The sequence below is a fragment of the Xenopus laevis genome, chromosome 2L (assembly GCF_017654675.1).
Source record: "Xenopus laevis strain J_2021 chromosome 2L, Xenopus_laevis_v10.1, whole genome shotgun sequence".
NCBI lineage: Eukaryota > Metazoa > Chordata > Amphibia > Anura > Pipidae > Xenopus > Xenopus laevis.
In genome coordinates, this window is record NC_054373.1 from 176593407 (window position 1) to 176606350 (window position 12944).

Genomic DNA, 12944 nt, shown 5'->3' on the forward strand with positions numbered 1-12944 from the left:
TCGGAGTTTTGTGCAAAAAAACTAAGAAACCACAAACATTTGTGAGTGTACGGGGAAAGCTCCAAAGTTTGTCCGACCCTATATTTTCAGGCTTTTTTCTTCCTAAATAAGGTCCATTCAGGCAATTGGAAACAAGATTCAAATATGTTTTACAGTGTAATTAAAGCTCATTTTGCTTTACTTATGTGATAAAATTTAATGGAAAGTCCAACACAAGGAGCTTGAAGAAATTTCTAGACATTATTGTTTTCAATCATTCCAACAGCTAAGGGGCCAGAAACACAATAAAGTGAAGAATAGTTGCTTCTAAACAGTGAAACAGTGAAATGTCATTCTTTGGAACAATTGTCAGTTAAACCCCTTTAAAATGAACTCCTCCTTGTCTGTAAATCAGAGCCATAAGGCAAACATAAGGACATTTATATTTAGACTGTAACGGATTACTATAATAGAAATACTTGTGTATTTTGGGCTATAGTATAAAATAAAAGATGTTTCTGCTTTAATAAGGACAATAAGACTTAAGCACTGTTCTATAGAAAACAAGAGAATTTTATAGAGCTGTTAGCATAGCAACCTGTCGAGAACTCATTGCTGCATCTTAAGAGGTATTGAAAGAAACTCAAATCCTTATGTGACTCAATTAACCATAATCTAATGTTGCTCAGTTCTCTCCTGTAACAAGCCCACTCACCTTCAGATCTGAACTTCAAATAATAAAAAAAAATGAATTTTTTCTAGATTTTTTAAAGTCCAATGGTCTAAAAACTCAGAATTCGAATCCCCAGCATCTAAAATCTCTCGAGGTCCTGTATAAGTCAGTAGGGAAGGTCTCAGTGTCTGCGCTGATGTCTGTACCGATATCCTATGAGTTTGTGGTTTCTGTGCAAAAAATCTTTGTTTTTGCACAAAACTCCAAACAATTCAGAGTTTTCGTGGAAAACTCCGTAGTTTGCCCGACCCTAATTTTTTGGGCTTTTTTTCTTCATAAATAAGGTCCATTCGGGCAATCGGAGTTGCTCGGATTTCTAACTTAGAAATACTGAGATGAATTTTATAAATTTTTATTTAAATTTATTTTAATTTATTCAATTTTTTAATTTATTTAAAGGGGTGGTTCAACTTTTAGTTAATTATGGAATGGGTAAATCTAAGCAACTTTTCACTGTTTCCAGCTTTCAAATGGGGGTCACTGACCCCATCTAAAAAACAAATGCTCTGTAAGGCTATAAATGTATTGTTATTGCTCTTTTTTATTACTAATCTTTCTATTCAGACCCTCTTTTATTCACATTACAATTTCTTATTCAAATCAATGCATGGTTGCTAGGGTAATTTGGACCCTAGCAACCAGATGGCTGAAATTGTAAACTGGAGAGCTGCTAAATAAAAAGCTAAAAAACTCAAAAACCACAAATAATAAAAATTGAAAACCAATTGCAAATTGTCTCAGAATATCACTCTCTACATCATACTAAAAGTAATTTAAAGGTGAACAACCCCTTTAATAAAGTTAAGATAAAACATTCATTGCAGCATTACTGCTGTAGATTTAAATCTATAAATATATGGAACGTCTAATGGGATACAGGAGAGGCAATGGTCTCTTAGACCTATTAGTTAAGAAGGAATAGCTTTCCTTTGCCAAGAGAGAAGAAACCTGGCATACTAGAGAAGCAACCTAAGGCCACCATGCAATATCTATTCTTCCCTAGAACATAGTGTCATATTGATAATGATGATGTCATCTTGTCAGTCTCCAGCTGGCATATACTGGGCATTCTACTAAATGGCCTGTACAGACTAATTTAACCATCCTTGTTCTCTTACATCTCAGCTTCAGCATGTGCCGTTGAGTTCCAGTTCACCTCTGAATAAGCATGATTGGTGAAACGCGTCAGGCATGATGGCATCTCATAGCACTTGGGAAGGAACTCATGGAAGAGAGGAGCACAGACATTTAATCTTTATCCTCAACACTAGAGGGTCCAAACTATTGAGCTTCTCATTGAAGAGAGAAGCAGAGTATTTCGGGTGGAAAGAGAGATTCTGATAAGCTAATACCCAAGAGGCGGACCTGTGAGTACCCATCTAAATATCCTTAATGGATTTAGGGTGTGGTCTACTTGATCTAATATTTTTTATACTGTGCGGTCTCCTGGGAGTATTGGGAATCATTTAATGTACTCACACATATATGGTGTATCAATGAATCCAATATCTAGAAAGCTCTGTATTACAGGAAGGTCATCTCCCATAGACTGTCCCATAAGACTCTATTTCAATCAAATAATCCAAATTTGTTAAAAAATAATCAAATATTTGGGGATCCAGCACAAAAAGAGCCAGCACTTTAGAGTGGAACTGCTTTCTGGCAGGCTATTGTTTTACCTACTCAATGTAACTGAATGTGTCACAGTGGGACCTGGATTTTACTATTGAGTGTTGTTCTTAGATCCACCAGGCAGCTTTTATCTTGTGTTAGGGAGCTGCTATCTGGTTACCTTCCCATTGTTCTGTTGTTAGGCTGCTGGGGGGGGGGAGATATCACTCCAACTTGCAGTACAGCAGTAAAGAGTGACTGAAGTTTATCAGAGCACAAGTCACATGACTGTGGACAGCTGCAGTGTCGAACTAGGACACTAGGGGCCCACCCAAAATCCATAGCCCAAGGACCCACTCTCAGTACTATTATTATTATTCTTCTCACTCAACCTCTATTCTCCTAGTCTCTATACTTTACATACTATAATATATTATTCCATCTATTTAGCCTCTTTGTTCTCAAAGAAATAGGAAATGACCATAAAATAGGCCAAATGTTTAGCAGCACAAGGGCCCCCTGACACCTGGGCCCACCGGGACTTTTCCTTGTACTCATGTTTGCCAGTCTGACACTGGGCAGCTGAGAAATGATGCATTAAAAAAACATGTTTCCCATGACAGTATCCCTTTAATTAAAGAAAATAGTGACAAAATCACAGCATGATGAGGGGTTACTAATGTTACCAGTTATTCACATTTAAAGTGCTACACACTAGTGGTACAACCTGTGCTCTGTGCCCTGTGTTGGATTTCAGTTCAGAGCAAAGTAAAGTGCGCAGCACTGCTTAGGGGGTTATTTATCAAAGTCTTAATTTATCTTAATATTTTCTGAGAAAAACTCAGAACAAATGCGCACAGGTTTTTTTGGTCTTATTTATTAATACACTTTCCCCAAAAATTTGTTTTTGGGAAAAAATTGTGAATCATCTGATTTTCACGATTTTTTTCTAATTTTTCACCCAAAAACACACACACACACACATGAAAAAAATCATTGTGACTTCTCCCATTGACTTATATATAACCTCGACAGATGCCGGATTTTCGGATTCATATTTTTCCCATCCTCGGGGTGTAATAATTTCTGAAAAATTCATAAAGTCCGATTCCATTAAAAAAAAATCATGAATTCTTTCGTGATTTTTGCATTCAGAGTTGCATTAAATACCAGCAAATTGGATGATGCATCGACTTTGATGCAGAATGCAATAAATTGGAATTACTAGTCAGTAGTGATGGGCAGATTTATTCAGCAGGTGCAAATTTGTGGCAAAATTCACCGGCATCAAAATTTATTGACTTTAATGCCGCCAAATGTCACCAGCGTCGGAATCAAAATACACATTTCACCAATTTTTTGCACGTTTTGCGAATTTCTCTGGAAATTCGCAAATTTTATGACCAAGAGAAACAGGACAAATTTGCCCATCACTACTAATCAGCCCTGTTTACACTGTGTTCTGTATATTGTGAGTTATTCGTGCCCATTGTGAGTTGGTCCAGCAGCCCACAGAATGTTTATTGTACCATGAGTGAGACAGTAAATAGAAAATAGATGGAGCTGTCTTAAAAGGGTTGTTCACCTTTGAGTAAACTTTTAGTATGATGTAGAGAGTGATATTCTGAGACAATTTGCAATTGGTTTTCATTTTTTATTATTTGTGTTTTTTGAGTTCTTTAGCTTTTTTTTCAGCAGTTCTCCAGTTTGCAAATTCATCAGTCTGGTTGCTAGGGTCAAAATTCCCCTAGCAACCATGCATTGATATAAATAAGTGAAGAGGATATGAATAGTAGAGACCTGAATAGAAAGATGAGTAATAAAAAGTAACAATAACAATATATTTGTAGCCTTACAGAGCATTTGTTTTCTAGATCGTGTAAGTGACCCCCATTTGAAAGCTGGAAAGAGTCATACGAAAAAGTCAAATCATTCAAAAACTGTAAAAAAAAAGAAAAAATGAAGACCAATTGAAAAGTTGCTTAGAATTAACCATTCTATAACATACTAAAAGTTAATTTAAAGGTGAACCACCCCTTTAATCAGATGCTCCTGGCACATACATATATTTTTTCTTATTGGAACCAAAACAGATGTGTGTGTACTCCCTCAGAATATTTACACATATGCACGGGCAAATCCTATACACTGCTGCTTGTATGTATTAGAACATTCTGGGACACAATTTCCCCCCATTAATAATTTTACCTTATCCAAGCTGTCAAACTGCCAGTATAAAGAGGCAGCTGCCAGTTTAGCATCCCATTATCTACATTATAATCTCCGTTTCTATCCCACATACTGCACATCATTGCTTTATGGCTTTAATTCTAAAGTGTCATTTCCCCAGTTCAATTGTATGAAAAAAATGTAACTGCATTTTGGTTTTGAAGGGGGGTGTTGTACTTGATTTTACATCAATAATATGTTATGTTTTATTATAATGACAACAATTTGGGGGTTATTTACTAAACTCCGAATGCAAAAATCACGTAAAATTCATGATTTTTTTTAAATAAAATCATACTTTTGAAAAATCAAAACGTTTTTGGAATTTATTAAACCCCAAAGATGGAAAAGTCAGAATCAGAAAATCCGGCATTTCAGACCTGTGGAGGTTGCATATAAGTCAATGGGAGAAGCACCAATGATTTTTTCGTGCAATACCCCAAAGTTTTCAGAGCTTTCGGGCAAAAATCAGAGTTTTTGGGTGAAAAATCGGAAGAAATCGTGAAAATCAGATGAAAAATCTGGAAAAAAACGTAATTTAATAATTTAAACCTAATAAAATCTAATTTTTTTTCCCTGCAAAGCAGATTTTTGGGAAGATTTAATAAATAAGCGCGAAAAACCGGAGTGGATTTGATTGGAGTTTGTAGCAGAAAATATTGAGACTTTGATAAATAACCCCCTTCATGTACTCAAATTATATACATAGAATGACAGTCCCAATGCTAAATGTAGACTATTGGATATTAAAATACATTTAAACACTAAACAATAACAGGACTGTTTTGCAATGAGCAAAGATTGTTTTTAACTTAGTGAATGTCAGGTACAAGCCAATACAGAATGCTTGAGACTAGGGGTATTCCGGATAACGGATCTTTTCGTAGATCTTTATAACTTAAGTCTACTAGAAAATCATGTAAATATTAAATAAACCCAATAGGCTGGTTTTGCTTCCTATAAGGATTAATTATATCTTAGTTGGGATCAAGTACAAGCTACTGTTTTATTATTACACAGAAAAAGGAAATTAATTTAAAAATGTGGGATTATTAGTTAAAATGGAGTCTATGGGAGACGGTCTTTACATAATTAGGATCTTTCTGGATAATTGGTTTCCAGATAAGGGATACCATACCTGTAATGCGTTCCCTACACTCATATACATTACATACAATAACGGGGCAGACTCTGTGATATATGACTTGTACCATTCCTTGTATGAATAATTATACATGCTGTAATGATATCATTCCCCATATTGAGAATGGATAATGAATAAACACATTCTTATCTTGCCAACAAAACCCATTGCATTTTACTTTTCAATTTATTTGAAATTAACTGAACCCAGCAACCGTTATGTAACTTGCTCATATAACTGTCCTGCCTTGGGCTGCAAGTATGATGTCATAATGCTCTGAATCTCACAGCTGTGTAAACAAACATTTGCATAATGTCATTGTGATGTCATAATGGACAAAGTCAAGGTGTCCAGCTGTAGCCCTGAGATTTCTCATTCTTGATCAGGCGACTGAGGTGAGCAGAACTCTGTGTATTTGGGAGGAAAACTTTATCAAAAATAATTCTTTTATACTGGTACTTAGTGGTCTTACAGACGGCTAATGGTGTCATGAATATTTTAGAATATATGGCTTTATAGATCATTTTATTTTGAACTGTATTCAGAACTTTTTACTTAAGGGATCCCTCTGTAATTTAGATCTCCATGTCTTAAATCTACTAAAAAGTAAATGAAACATTAATTAAACCCAATAGAATTGTTTTTCCTCAAATAAGGATGAATGATATCTTAGTTGGGATCAAATAAAAATGTATTTTTTTGTCATTATAAAGAAAAAAGGATCATTATTAAGAAATTGAATTCTTTGATTAAAATGGAGTCTATGGGAGTGGCCATCCCATAATTTAGAGATTTATTATGTAAAAGTGTTTTGGGTAACGAATCCTTTACCTGTATATGTATATTAGGGATGCACAGAATCCACTATTTTGGAATTGGCCGAACCCCTGAATCCTTCGTGAAAGATTCGGGCGAATACTGAACCATAATTTGTATGTGCAAATCAGTGAGGTGGAGGGAGAAAGAGAAAATTGTTTTACCTCCTTGTTTTGTGATGAAAAGTCACATGCTTTTAAGGATTTGGATTTTGTGCTCTTTCCTTGATTTTTTCAATAAATCTTGACTTTTATTAGAAACTATTCCCTTTAAGTGTGGTACTAGTAAAGGATCTGTTATCCAGAATCCCGTTCTCCAGAATGCTCTGATTTACAAAAAGGCCAAATAATAATTATCCAAATAATGCAATTATTAAATAATAATTTCCTTTTTCCGTGTAATAATAAAACAGTAGCTTGTACTTGATCCCAACTAAGATATAATTAATCCTTATTGGAGGCAAAACCAGCCTATTGGGTTTATTTACTGTTTACATGATTTTCTAGTAGACTTGAAGATCCAAATTAAAGAAAGATCCAATATCCAGAAACCCTTAGGTCCCGAGCATTCTGGATAACAGGTCCCCTAGCTGTACTATGTTACTTTGTACCTATATATTTATATATACACGTATAGGGATTATACAGCACAAAGAACACTGTATTGGGATTACTAAAGTGTTTCTTTTTATCTCCATAGAGAGAATTTCCGAGTTTCAAAGAATTTTCTGCGATCCAAAGAACTTTCTGCGATTTTAAGATTTCTGAGATTCAAAGATTTTTTCGGCGAATCAAAGACTTCTGCGAATCAAAGAATTTTCCGCGTTTCAAAGACTTTTCGGCGATTCGAAGAATTTTCATCAATCCAAAGAACTTTCATCGATCCAAACAGTTTTGAGTGATTCCCACCAACATGTGGAAGGCGATTCGTAAATGCTTCTGTTTCCGCAAGGTAAGGACGTCATTTTATCTACTGTAACATGACATATTTCATTTAGTGAATAACTTCATGGAAGCAGAAACTTGTCCTCAGACTCTGTTACTGGATCATCTCTGAACTTTGTTCTGTTTGTGACCCACTGACAGTTGCTGATAGTGAACATGATGAGACAGATTGCTCACAGCTCACACTCACTGGGCCTCAATATATCTGTGTATTGTGCTACAGTCAATAGTGCTGTTTCCATTCATATATGTTATATGATTCCGCTCTAGTATAGGGAATACACTGCATTCTACTTGTTTTAATACCCAATTCTTAATGATGTCATTAAATACCCAATACACATTTCTGACCCTAAAACAAAATCCTTATTTTCATATTTAGATTGCTAATATGTCCTGACTTTAAGGGGCAGATTTATCAAGGGTTGAATTTATATAAACTCCCATGAAATCAAAACAAACTTTTACTTCAGTGTGTGGGATCTCTGATTGGTTCCAGACATCACATGTCTCTGAATCCGGGTTCCTGGCCTGAGAACTCTCTTCTATATCACAACACTTAACGGATTCACTCGAACACGATTTCAAAATTCAAGATAAAAACAACTGAAATTTTTCAAAAAAATTTAATTTCTGCAATTTGGGTGAATGGGATCTACCCGCAAACTCAAATCAAACTCGATTCAAGTTTTTTTCTTTGTAAAAAAATTTGATTTCAGTAAGGCGTCAAACCACTTAATTCCAGGACATCCCCCATAAGCTAAAACAGTAATTCGGTAGATTTATAGTGGCGAATAGTCAAATTTGAATTCTTCAAGGGCCACTACATGATCGTTTCAAAATTCTAATTAAATTGTTTTTTTTAAAAACTAGAATCAAATTTTAACTAATCCCTGGTCGAATTTCACTTAAAATAACACAAAAAGTAGAATTCAAAATTAGAATTTGAAAATTCTTTGACCCTTTATAAATCTACCCCTTAGGGTTTGGATTAGGTTTAACCAAGTCTAAAAAATGAACTTAAGTTTGATCGAAAATGTGTTTTTTAACTTTTAAAAGAATAATGCTTAGGGATCCACCAAATCCACTATTTTGGATTCGGCTGAACCCCCGAATCGTTTGCAAAAGATTCGGCCATATACCAAATCTGAATCCTGCAAATTAGGGGTGGGAAGGGGAAAACATTTTTACTTCCTTTATTTTGTGACATAAGTCACGCAATTTCCCTCCCCACCCCTAATTTGCATATGCAAATGAGGATTCAGATTTGGTTCCGCCGGTAGAAATATTCGGACAAATCCGAATCTTGTTGAAGGCCAAATTCTGGATTCGGTGTATCCCTAATAATGCAATATATATACACACACATTTATATATATATAGAGAGAGAGAGAGAGAGTCAGGTGTTTTATATATATATCTGCTAATTGCGTTTTTGTGATAAAACCTTTTTTTATGTCTTCCTTAGAAGAAAAAAGATAAAACCATCAGAAAATCTGTTGTGGTAAGTGTTGAAGAACTGGGCAACAAACATATGTGACACCATTTTCCTAACTATTCAATCCCTGTTTATTTCCTTGCCTATAGATTTATACCTTGATGAAGCTGCACCATATACATGTTCAATTCATACTGGTCCAAAAAAAATACACTGGATAAACTGTATTTCACCAGTTTATTCACATTTGACCACATCCCCCATTATTTCTCATTAGATTAATCATCATTAGTCCATGACTTGATAACCTCGGGCACCTTCCTTACTTGTAAAGCCATTTAATAGTGACATTCAGCTACAGGATAATCCATTACCAGATCCATAGATGACACATTTCATGATGTCTTGGACCTTAGTAAAACACTTTTCTTCCTTGATCAAAGGGATAACCCCTTGGTCTTTGCATTATTATTATTATCAGAATAAATCCCTGTTCTGACCCTACATTTATTTATCCACATTAGGGGGCAGATTTACTAAGGGTCGAATATCGAGGGTTAATTAACCCTCGATATTGGACTAGGAACTAAAATCGTTGGACTTCGAATATCGAAGTCGAACAATTTAGCGCTAATCCTACGATCGAACGATCGAAGGATTATTCGTTCGATCGAACGATTAAATCCTTCGAATCGAACGATTCGAAGGATTTTAATCCAACGATCGAAGGAATATCCTTCGATCAAAAAAACACAGGCAAGCCTATGGGGACCTTCCCCATAGGCTAACATTGAGTTTGGTAGCTTTTAGCTGCCGAACTAGGGGGTCCAAGTTTTTCTTAAAGAGACAGTACTTCGATTATCGAATGGTCGAATAGTCGAACGAGTTTTAGTTCGAATCGTTCGATTCGTAGTCGAAGTCGTAGTCGAAGGTCGAAGTAGCCAATTCGATGGTCGAAGTAGCCCAAAAAACACTTCGAAATTCGAAGTTTTTTCAATTCGAATCCTTCACTCGAGCTTTGTAAATGTGCCCCTAGTTATAAATAATAAATATCATATGTTTCCAAAATTAACCATACTCATTTAGTGATAACTAACAGTGAATGATAGGCCGTTAATTAAATAAAATAACACCACCTTTTTATCATTTAACCAGGAGGAACCCATTGAGGAACCCAATGAAATAATCTGCCTGGTAAGCAGTAAAGGAGTTGGTATCAAACAGTCTTTATGTTTTAGCTTCCCTTAAATGTTGTGTTGATTTATTATAATTATTATCATTACCACAATTCTTTTTTCTGAGGTAATGGTTGTTATATTAGTCTGGGCCCCCTCCCAGCCAAGTCCCAAGCCTTTTCTAGAGGGCCCAGTTCCACAAGTTTGTAGCCATATTTTTAACATGAGCGTCGTTAGCTCAGTGCTCCCCATTGGAACATATTTCCAGAGGAGACCACTGATCAAACAGTCTCTTATATCATTGCTCTTCACCTGGATAATCTGGTGATACTCATGGAATATGTTAGGAAAGCAGTTTATTGAGCAAGATGGTTACTATTTATGGAAACATTAACTAAAACTATAATCCATTAGGCTAAAATGTGTGATATAAAGATGATTTACATCCACATATGGATCTGTACATAGAGCAGTTATAGCCCTGATCTATTTTCCCCTCTTTACCAGGTACAACCTGTTGATTCTGGAAATACTATCTGCCAAAAAGTACTGAATAAATCAAAACACCAATCCCTAAATATTACACAATTATTTGCACTTCTTCTCCAAAAAGCTGAGTTGTTTGATAACTTCACTTTTTAATCTTTTAACCAGGTACCCATAGAAAAACCAGAGCAGAAACTGGAGCTGCCCTGAAACCATCTGCCAGGTAAGCACATCAGAAAGAGTGTCGTGGAGCATAAAAAAATCACCCATATTTTTGCAGTGTAAGCTTCTTTATAACACCAATAATACAATGTTTTTCTTTCCCCTTCTTAACACAGGAGACTCCAGAAACTCCTGATATCAACATCGATCAGGCGTAAGAAGGAAATGCTATGGTCGTAATATATAAAAAATATTTTGAGGAAATATTTTGTAACAGTATTTGAGCTGGAAAATCAGTTTTTTAAAAAATCGTTTTTTTGTCTTAAACAGGAGGGAACAACAAGTGGAGCAGGACCAGGATCTGAGAGCTGATAGCAGCCCCTGCCACTCCCAGGTAAAGAAGGACATAACCAATGGGTTAAACAAAGATTTATTTTGTAATAATGTCCACAGGGTTTGAACTTATAAAATAAAATTTTCAAACCTTTTTTTTTTACAGGGAAGAACAACAAGTGGAAGAACAACAACCGGAGCAGGAGCAAGATCTGATAGATGATAGGCAGCCTGCCACTCCCAGGTAAGACAGACATAACCAATGGTAACAAAGATTTATTTTTTAATAATGTCCGCTGTTGAACTTATAAAAAACATTTTCAAAATCCTTTTTTTCCCTTTTCCTTAAACAGGAACAACAACAAGTGGAGCAGGAGCAAGATCTTATAGCTGATAGCAGCCCCCCACTCCCTGGTAAGAAGGACATAACCAAGAGTTAACAAAGATTATTTTGTAATAATGTCCGTGGTTGAACTTATAAAATAACATTTACAAAATCTTTTTTTCCCTTTTCTTCAACAGGAAGAAAACAAGTGGAGCAGGAGCAAGATCTGATAGCTGATAGCAGCCCCTGCCACTCCCAGGTAGAAGGACATAACCAATGGGTAACAAAGATTTATTGTAATAATGTCCGCGGGTTGAACTTGTAAATTACATTTTCAAAACCTTTTTTTTTTCAGGAAGAACAACAAGTGGGAAGAACAGGAGCAAGATTCTTTAGCTGATAGCAGCCCCTGCCACTCCCAGGTAAGACCAGACATACCAATGGGTAACAAAGATTTATTTTGTAATAATGTCGCGGGGTTGAACTTAATAAAATAACATTTTAAAATCTTTTTTTTTCCCCTTTTCTTAAACAGGAAGAACAACAACAAGTGGAAGACAACAAGTGGAGGCAGGAGCAAGATCTTATAGCTGATGAGCAGCCCTGCCACTCCCGGTAAGAAAGGACATAACCAATGAGTAACAAAGATTATTTTTTGTAATAATGTTCGCTGGGGTTTTGTAAATTTGATTTTTACAAATTAGAAATCGCCCTCAACTGTTGGATTGTCAGTCATTGGTTTCTTATGTTGTATTCTCTTACATCCCAGCATTCAGCAGATTTCCCCAGCAAAAAACTCATGAAACGCATCATGCATGACCTGCGCCAGTATTATTGTGGGACAAATGGTGAGTCATTTCAACTGAAACAGGAAAAGAGGGAGAGGTAGAGAGGTGGGGAAATAAAGGGGAGATGATGGGAAATGAAAAGGTAATGAGGGGAGGGGGTGGGAATATTAAATGTGGGAAAACAAGCAAGGGATTAGCTTTGGTGAGGGGTATATAAGGTATTCAGGGCACATGGTTGTTTATTTAACATAAACAATTTTAATTTTGGCTTCTGTTTCTTTTTTCCAGGAGCGACAACTTCCATTCATTCATTGGCCATTGCCTCCAGAAAGATCCAGCTTGGAGGCCGTCTGCTGGAAAGCTCTTATCACACCCCTTCATTTGTAAGATCTTTAATGAAAGGGGTGTGAAGAGCAATATCAAATGGCACCTGCAGTGAGAAGTAAGGGAAACTGCTCATTCTCATTACAATTCACTTGATGTACAGACCATATCCACCTACTGCTCTTATTCTTACTATAGTCTCCGGCTTTACTACATATATTATAATTCTGTAACTAATGCCGCCCATTATATAAGGCTGAGATTGTATTAGGGCAGAGGTCACTGAACTAGGCCACATCTATAGAGAAATGTTATTATTAGTTGTAGTAGTTGACCTTTAAATTAGTAGCAAAGGAAATGGGATATAAATAATAGTAAATACATATAGCTAAAGAACAAATTACAGAATTATTATACAGACAACCCTTCTCCATGGCTAACACTGAGTATTCTCTCC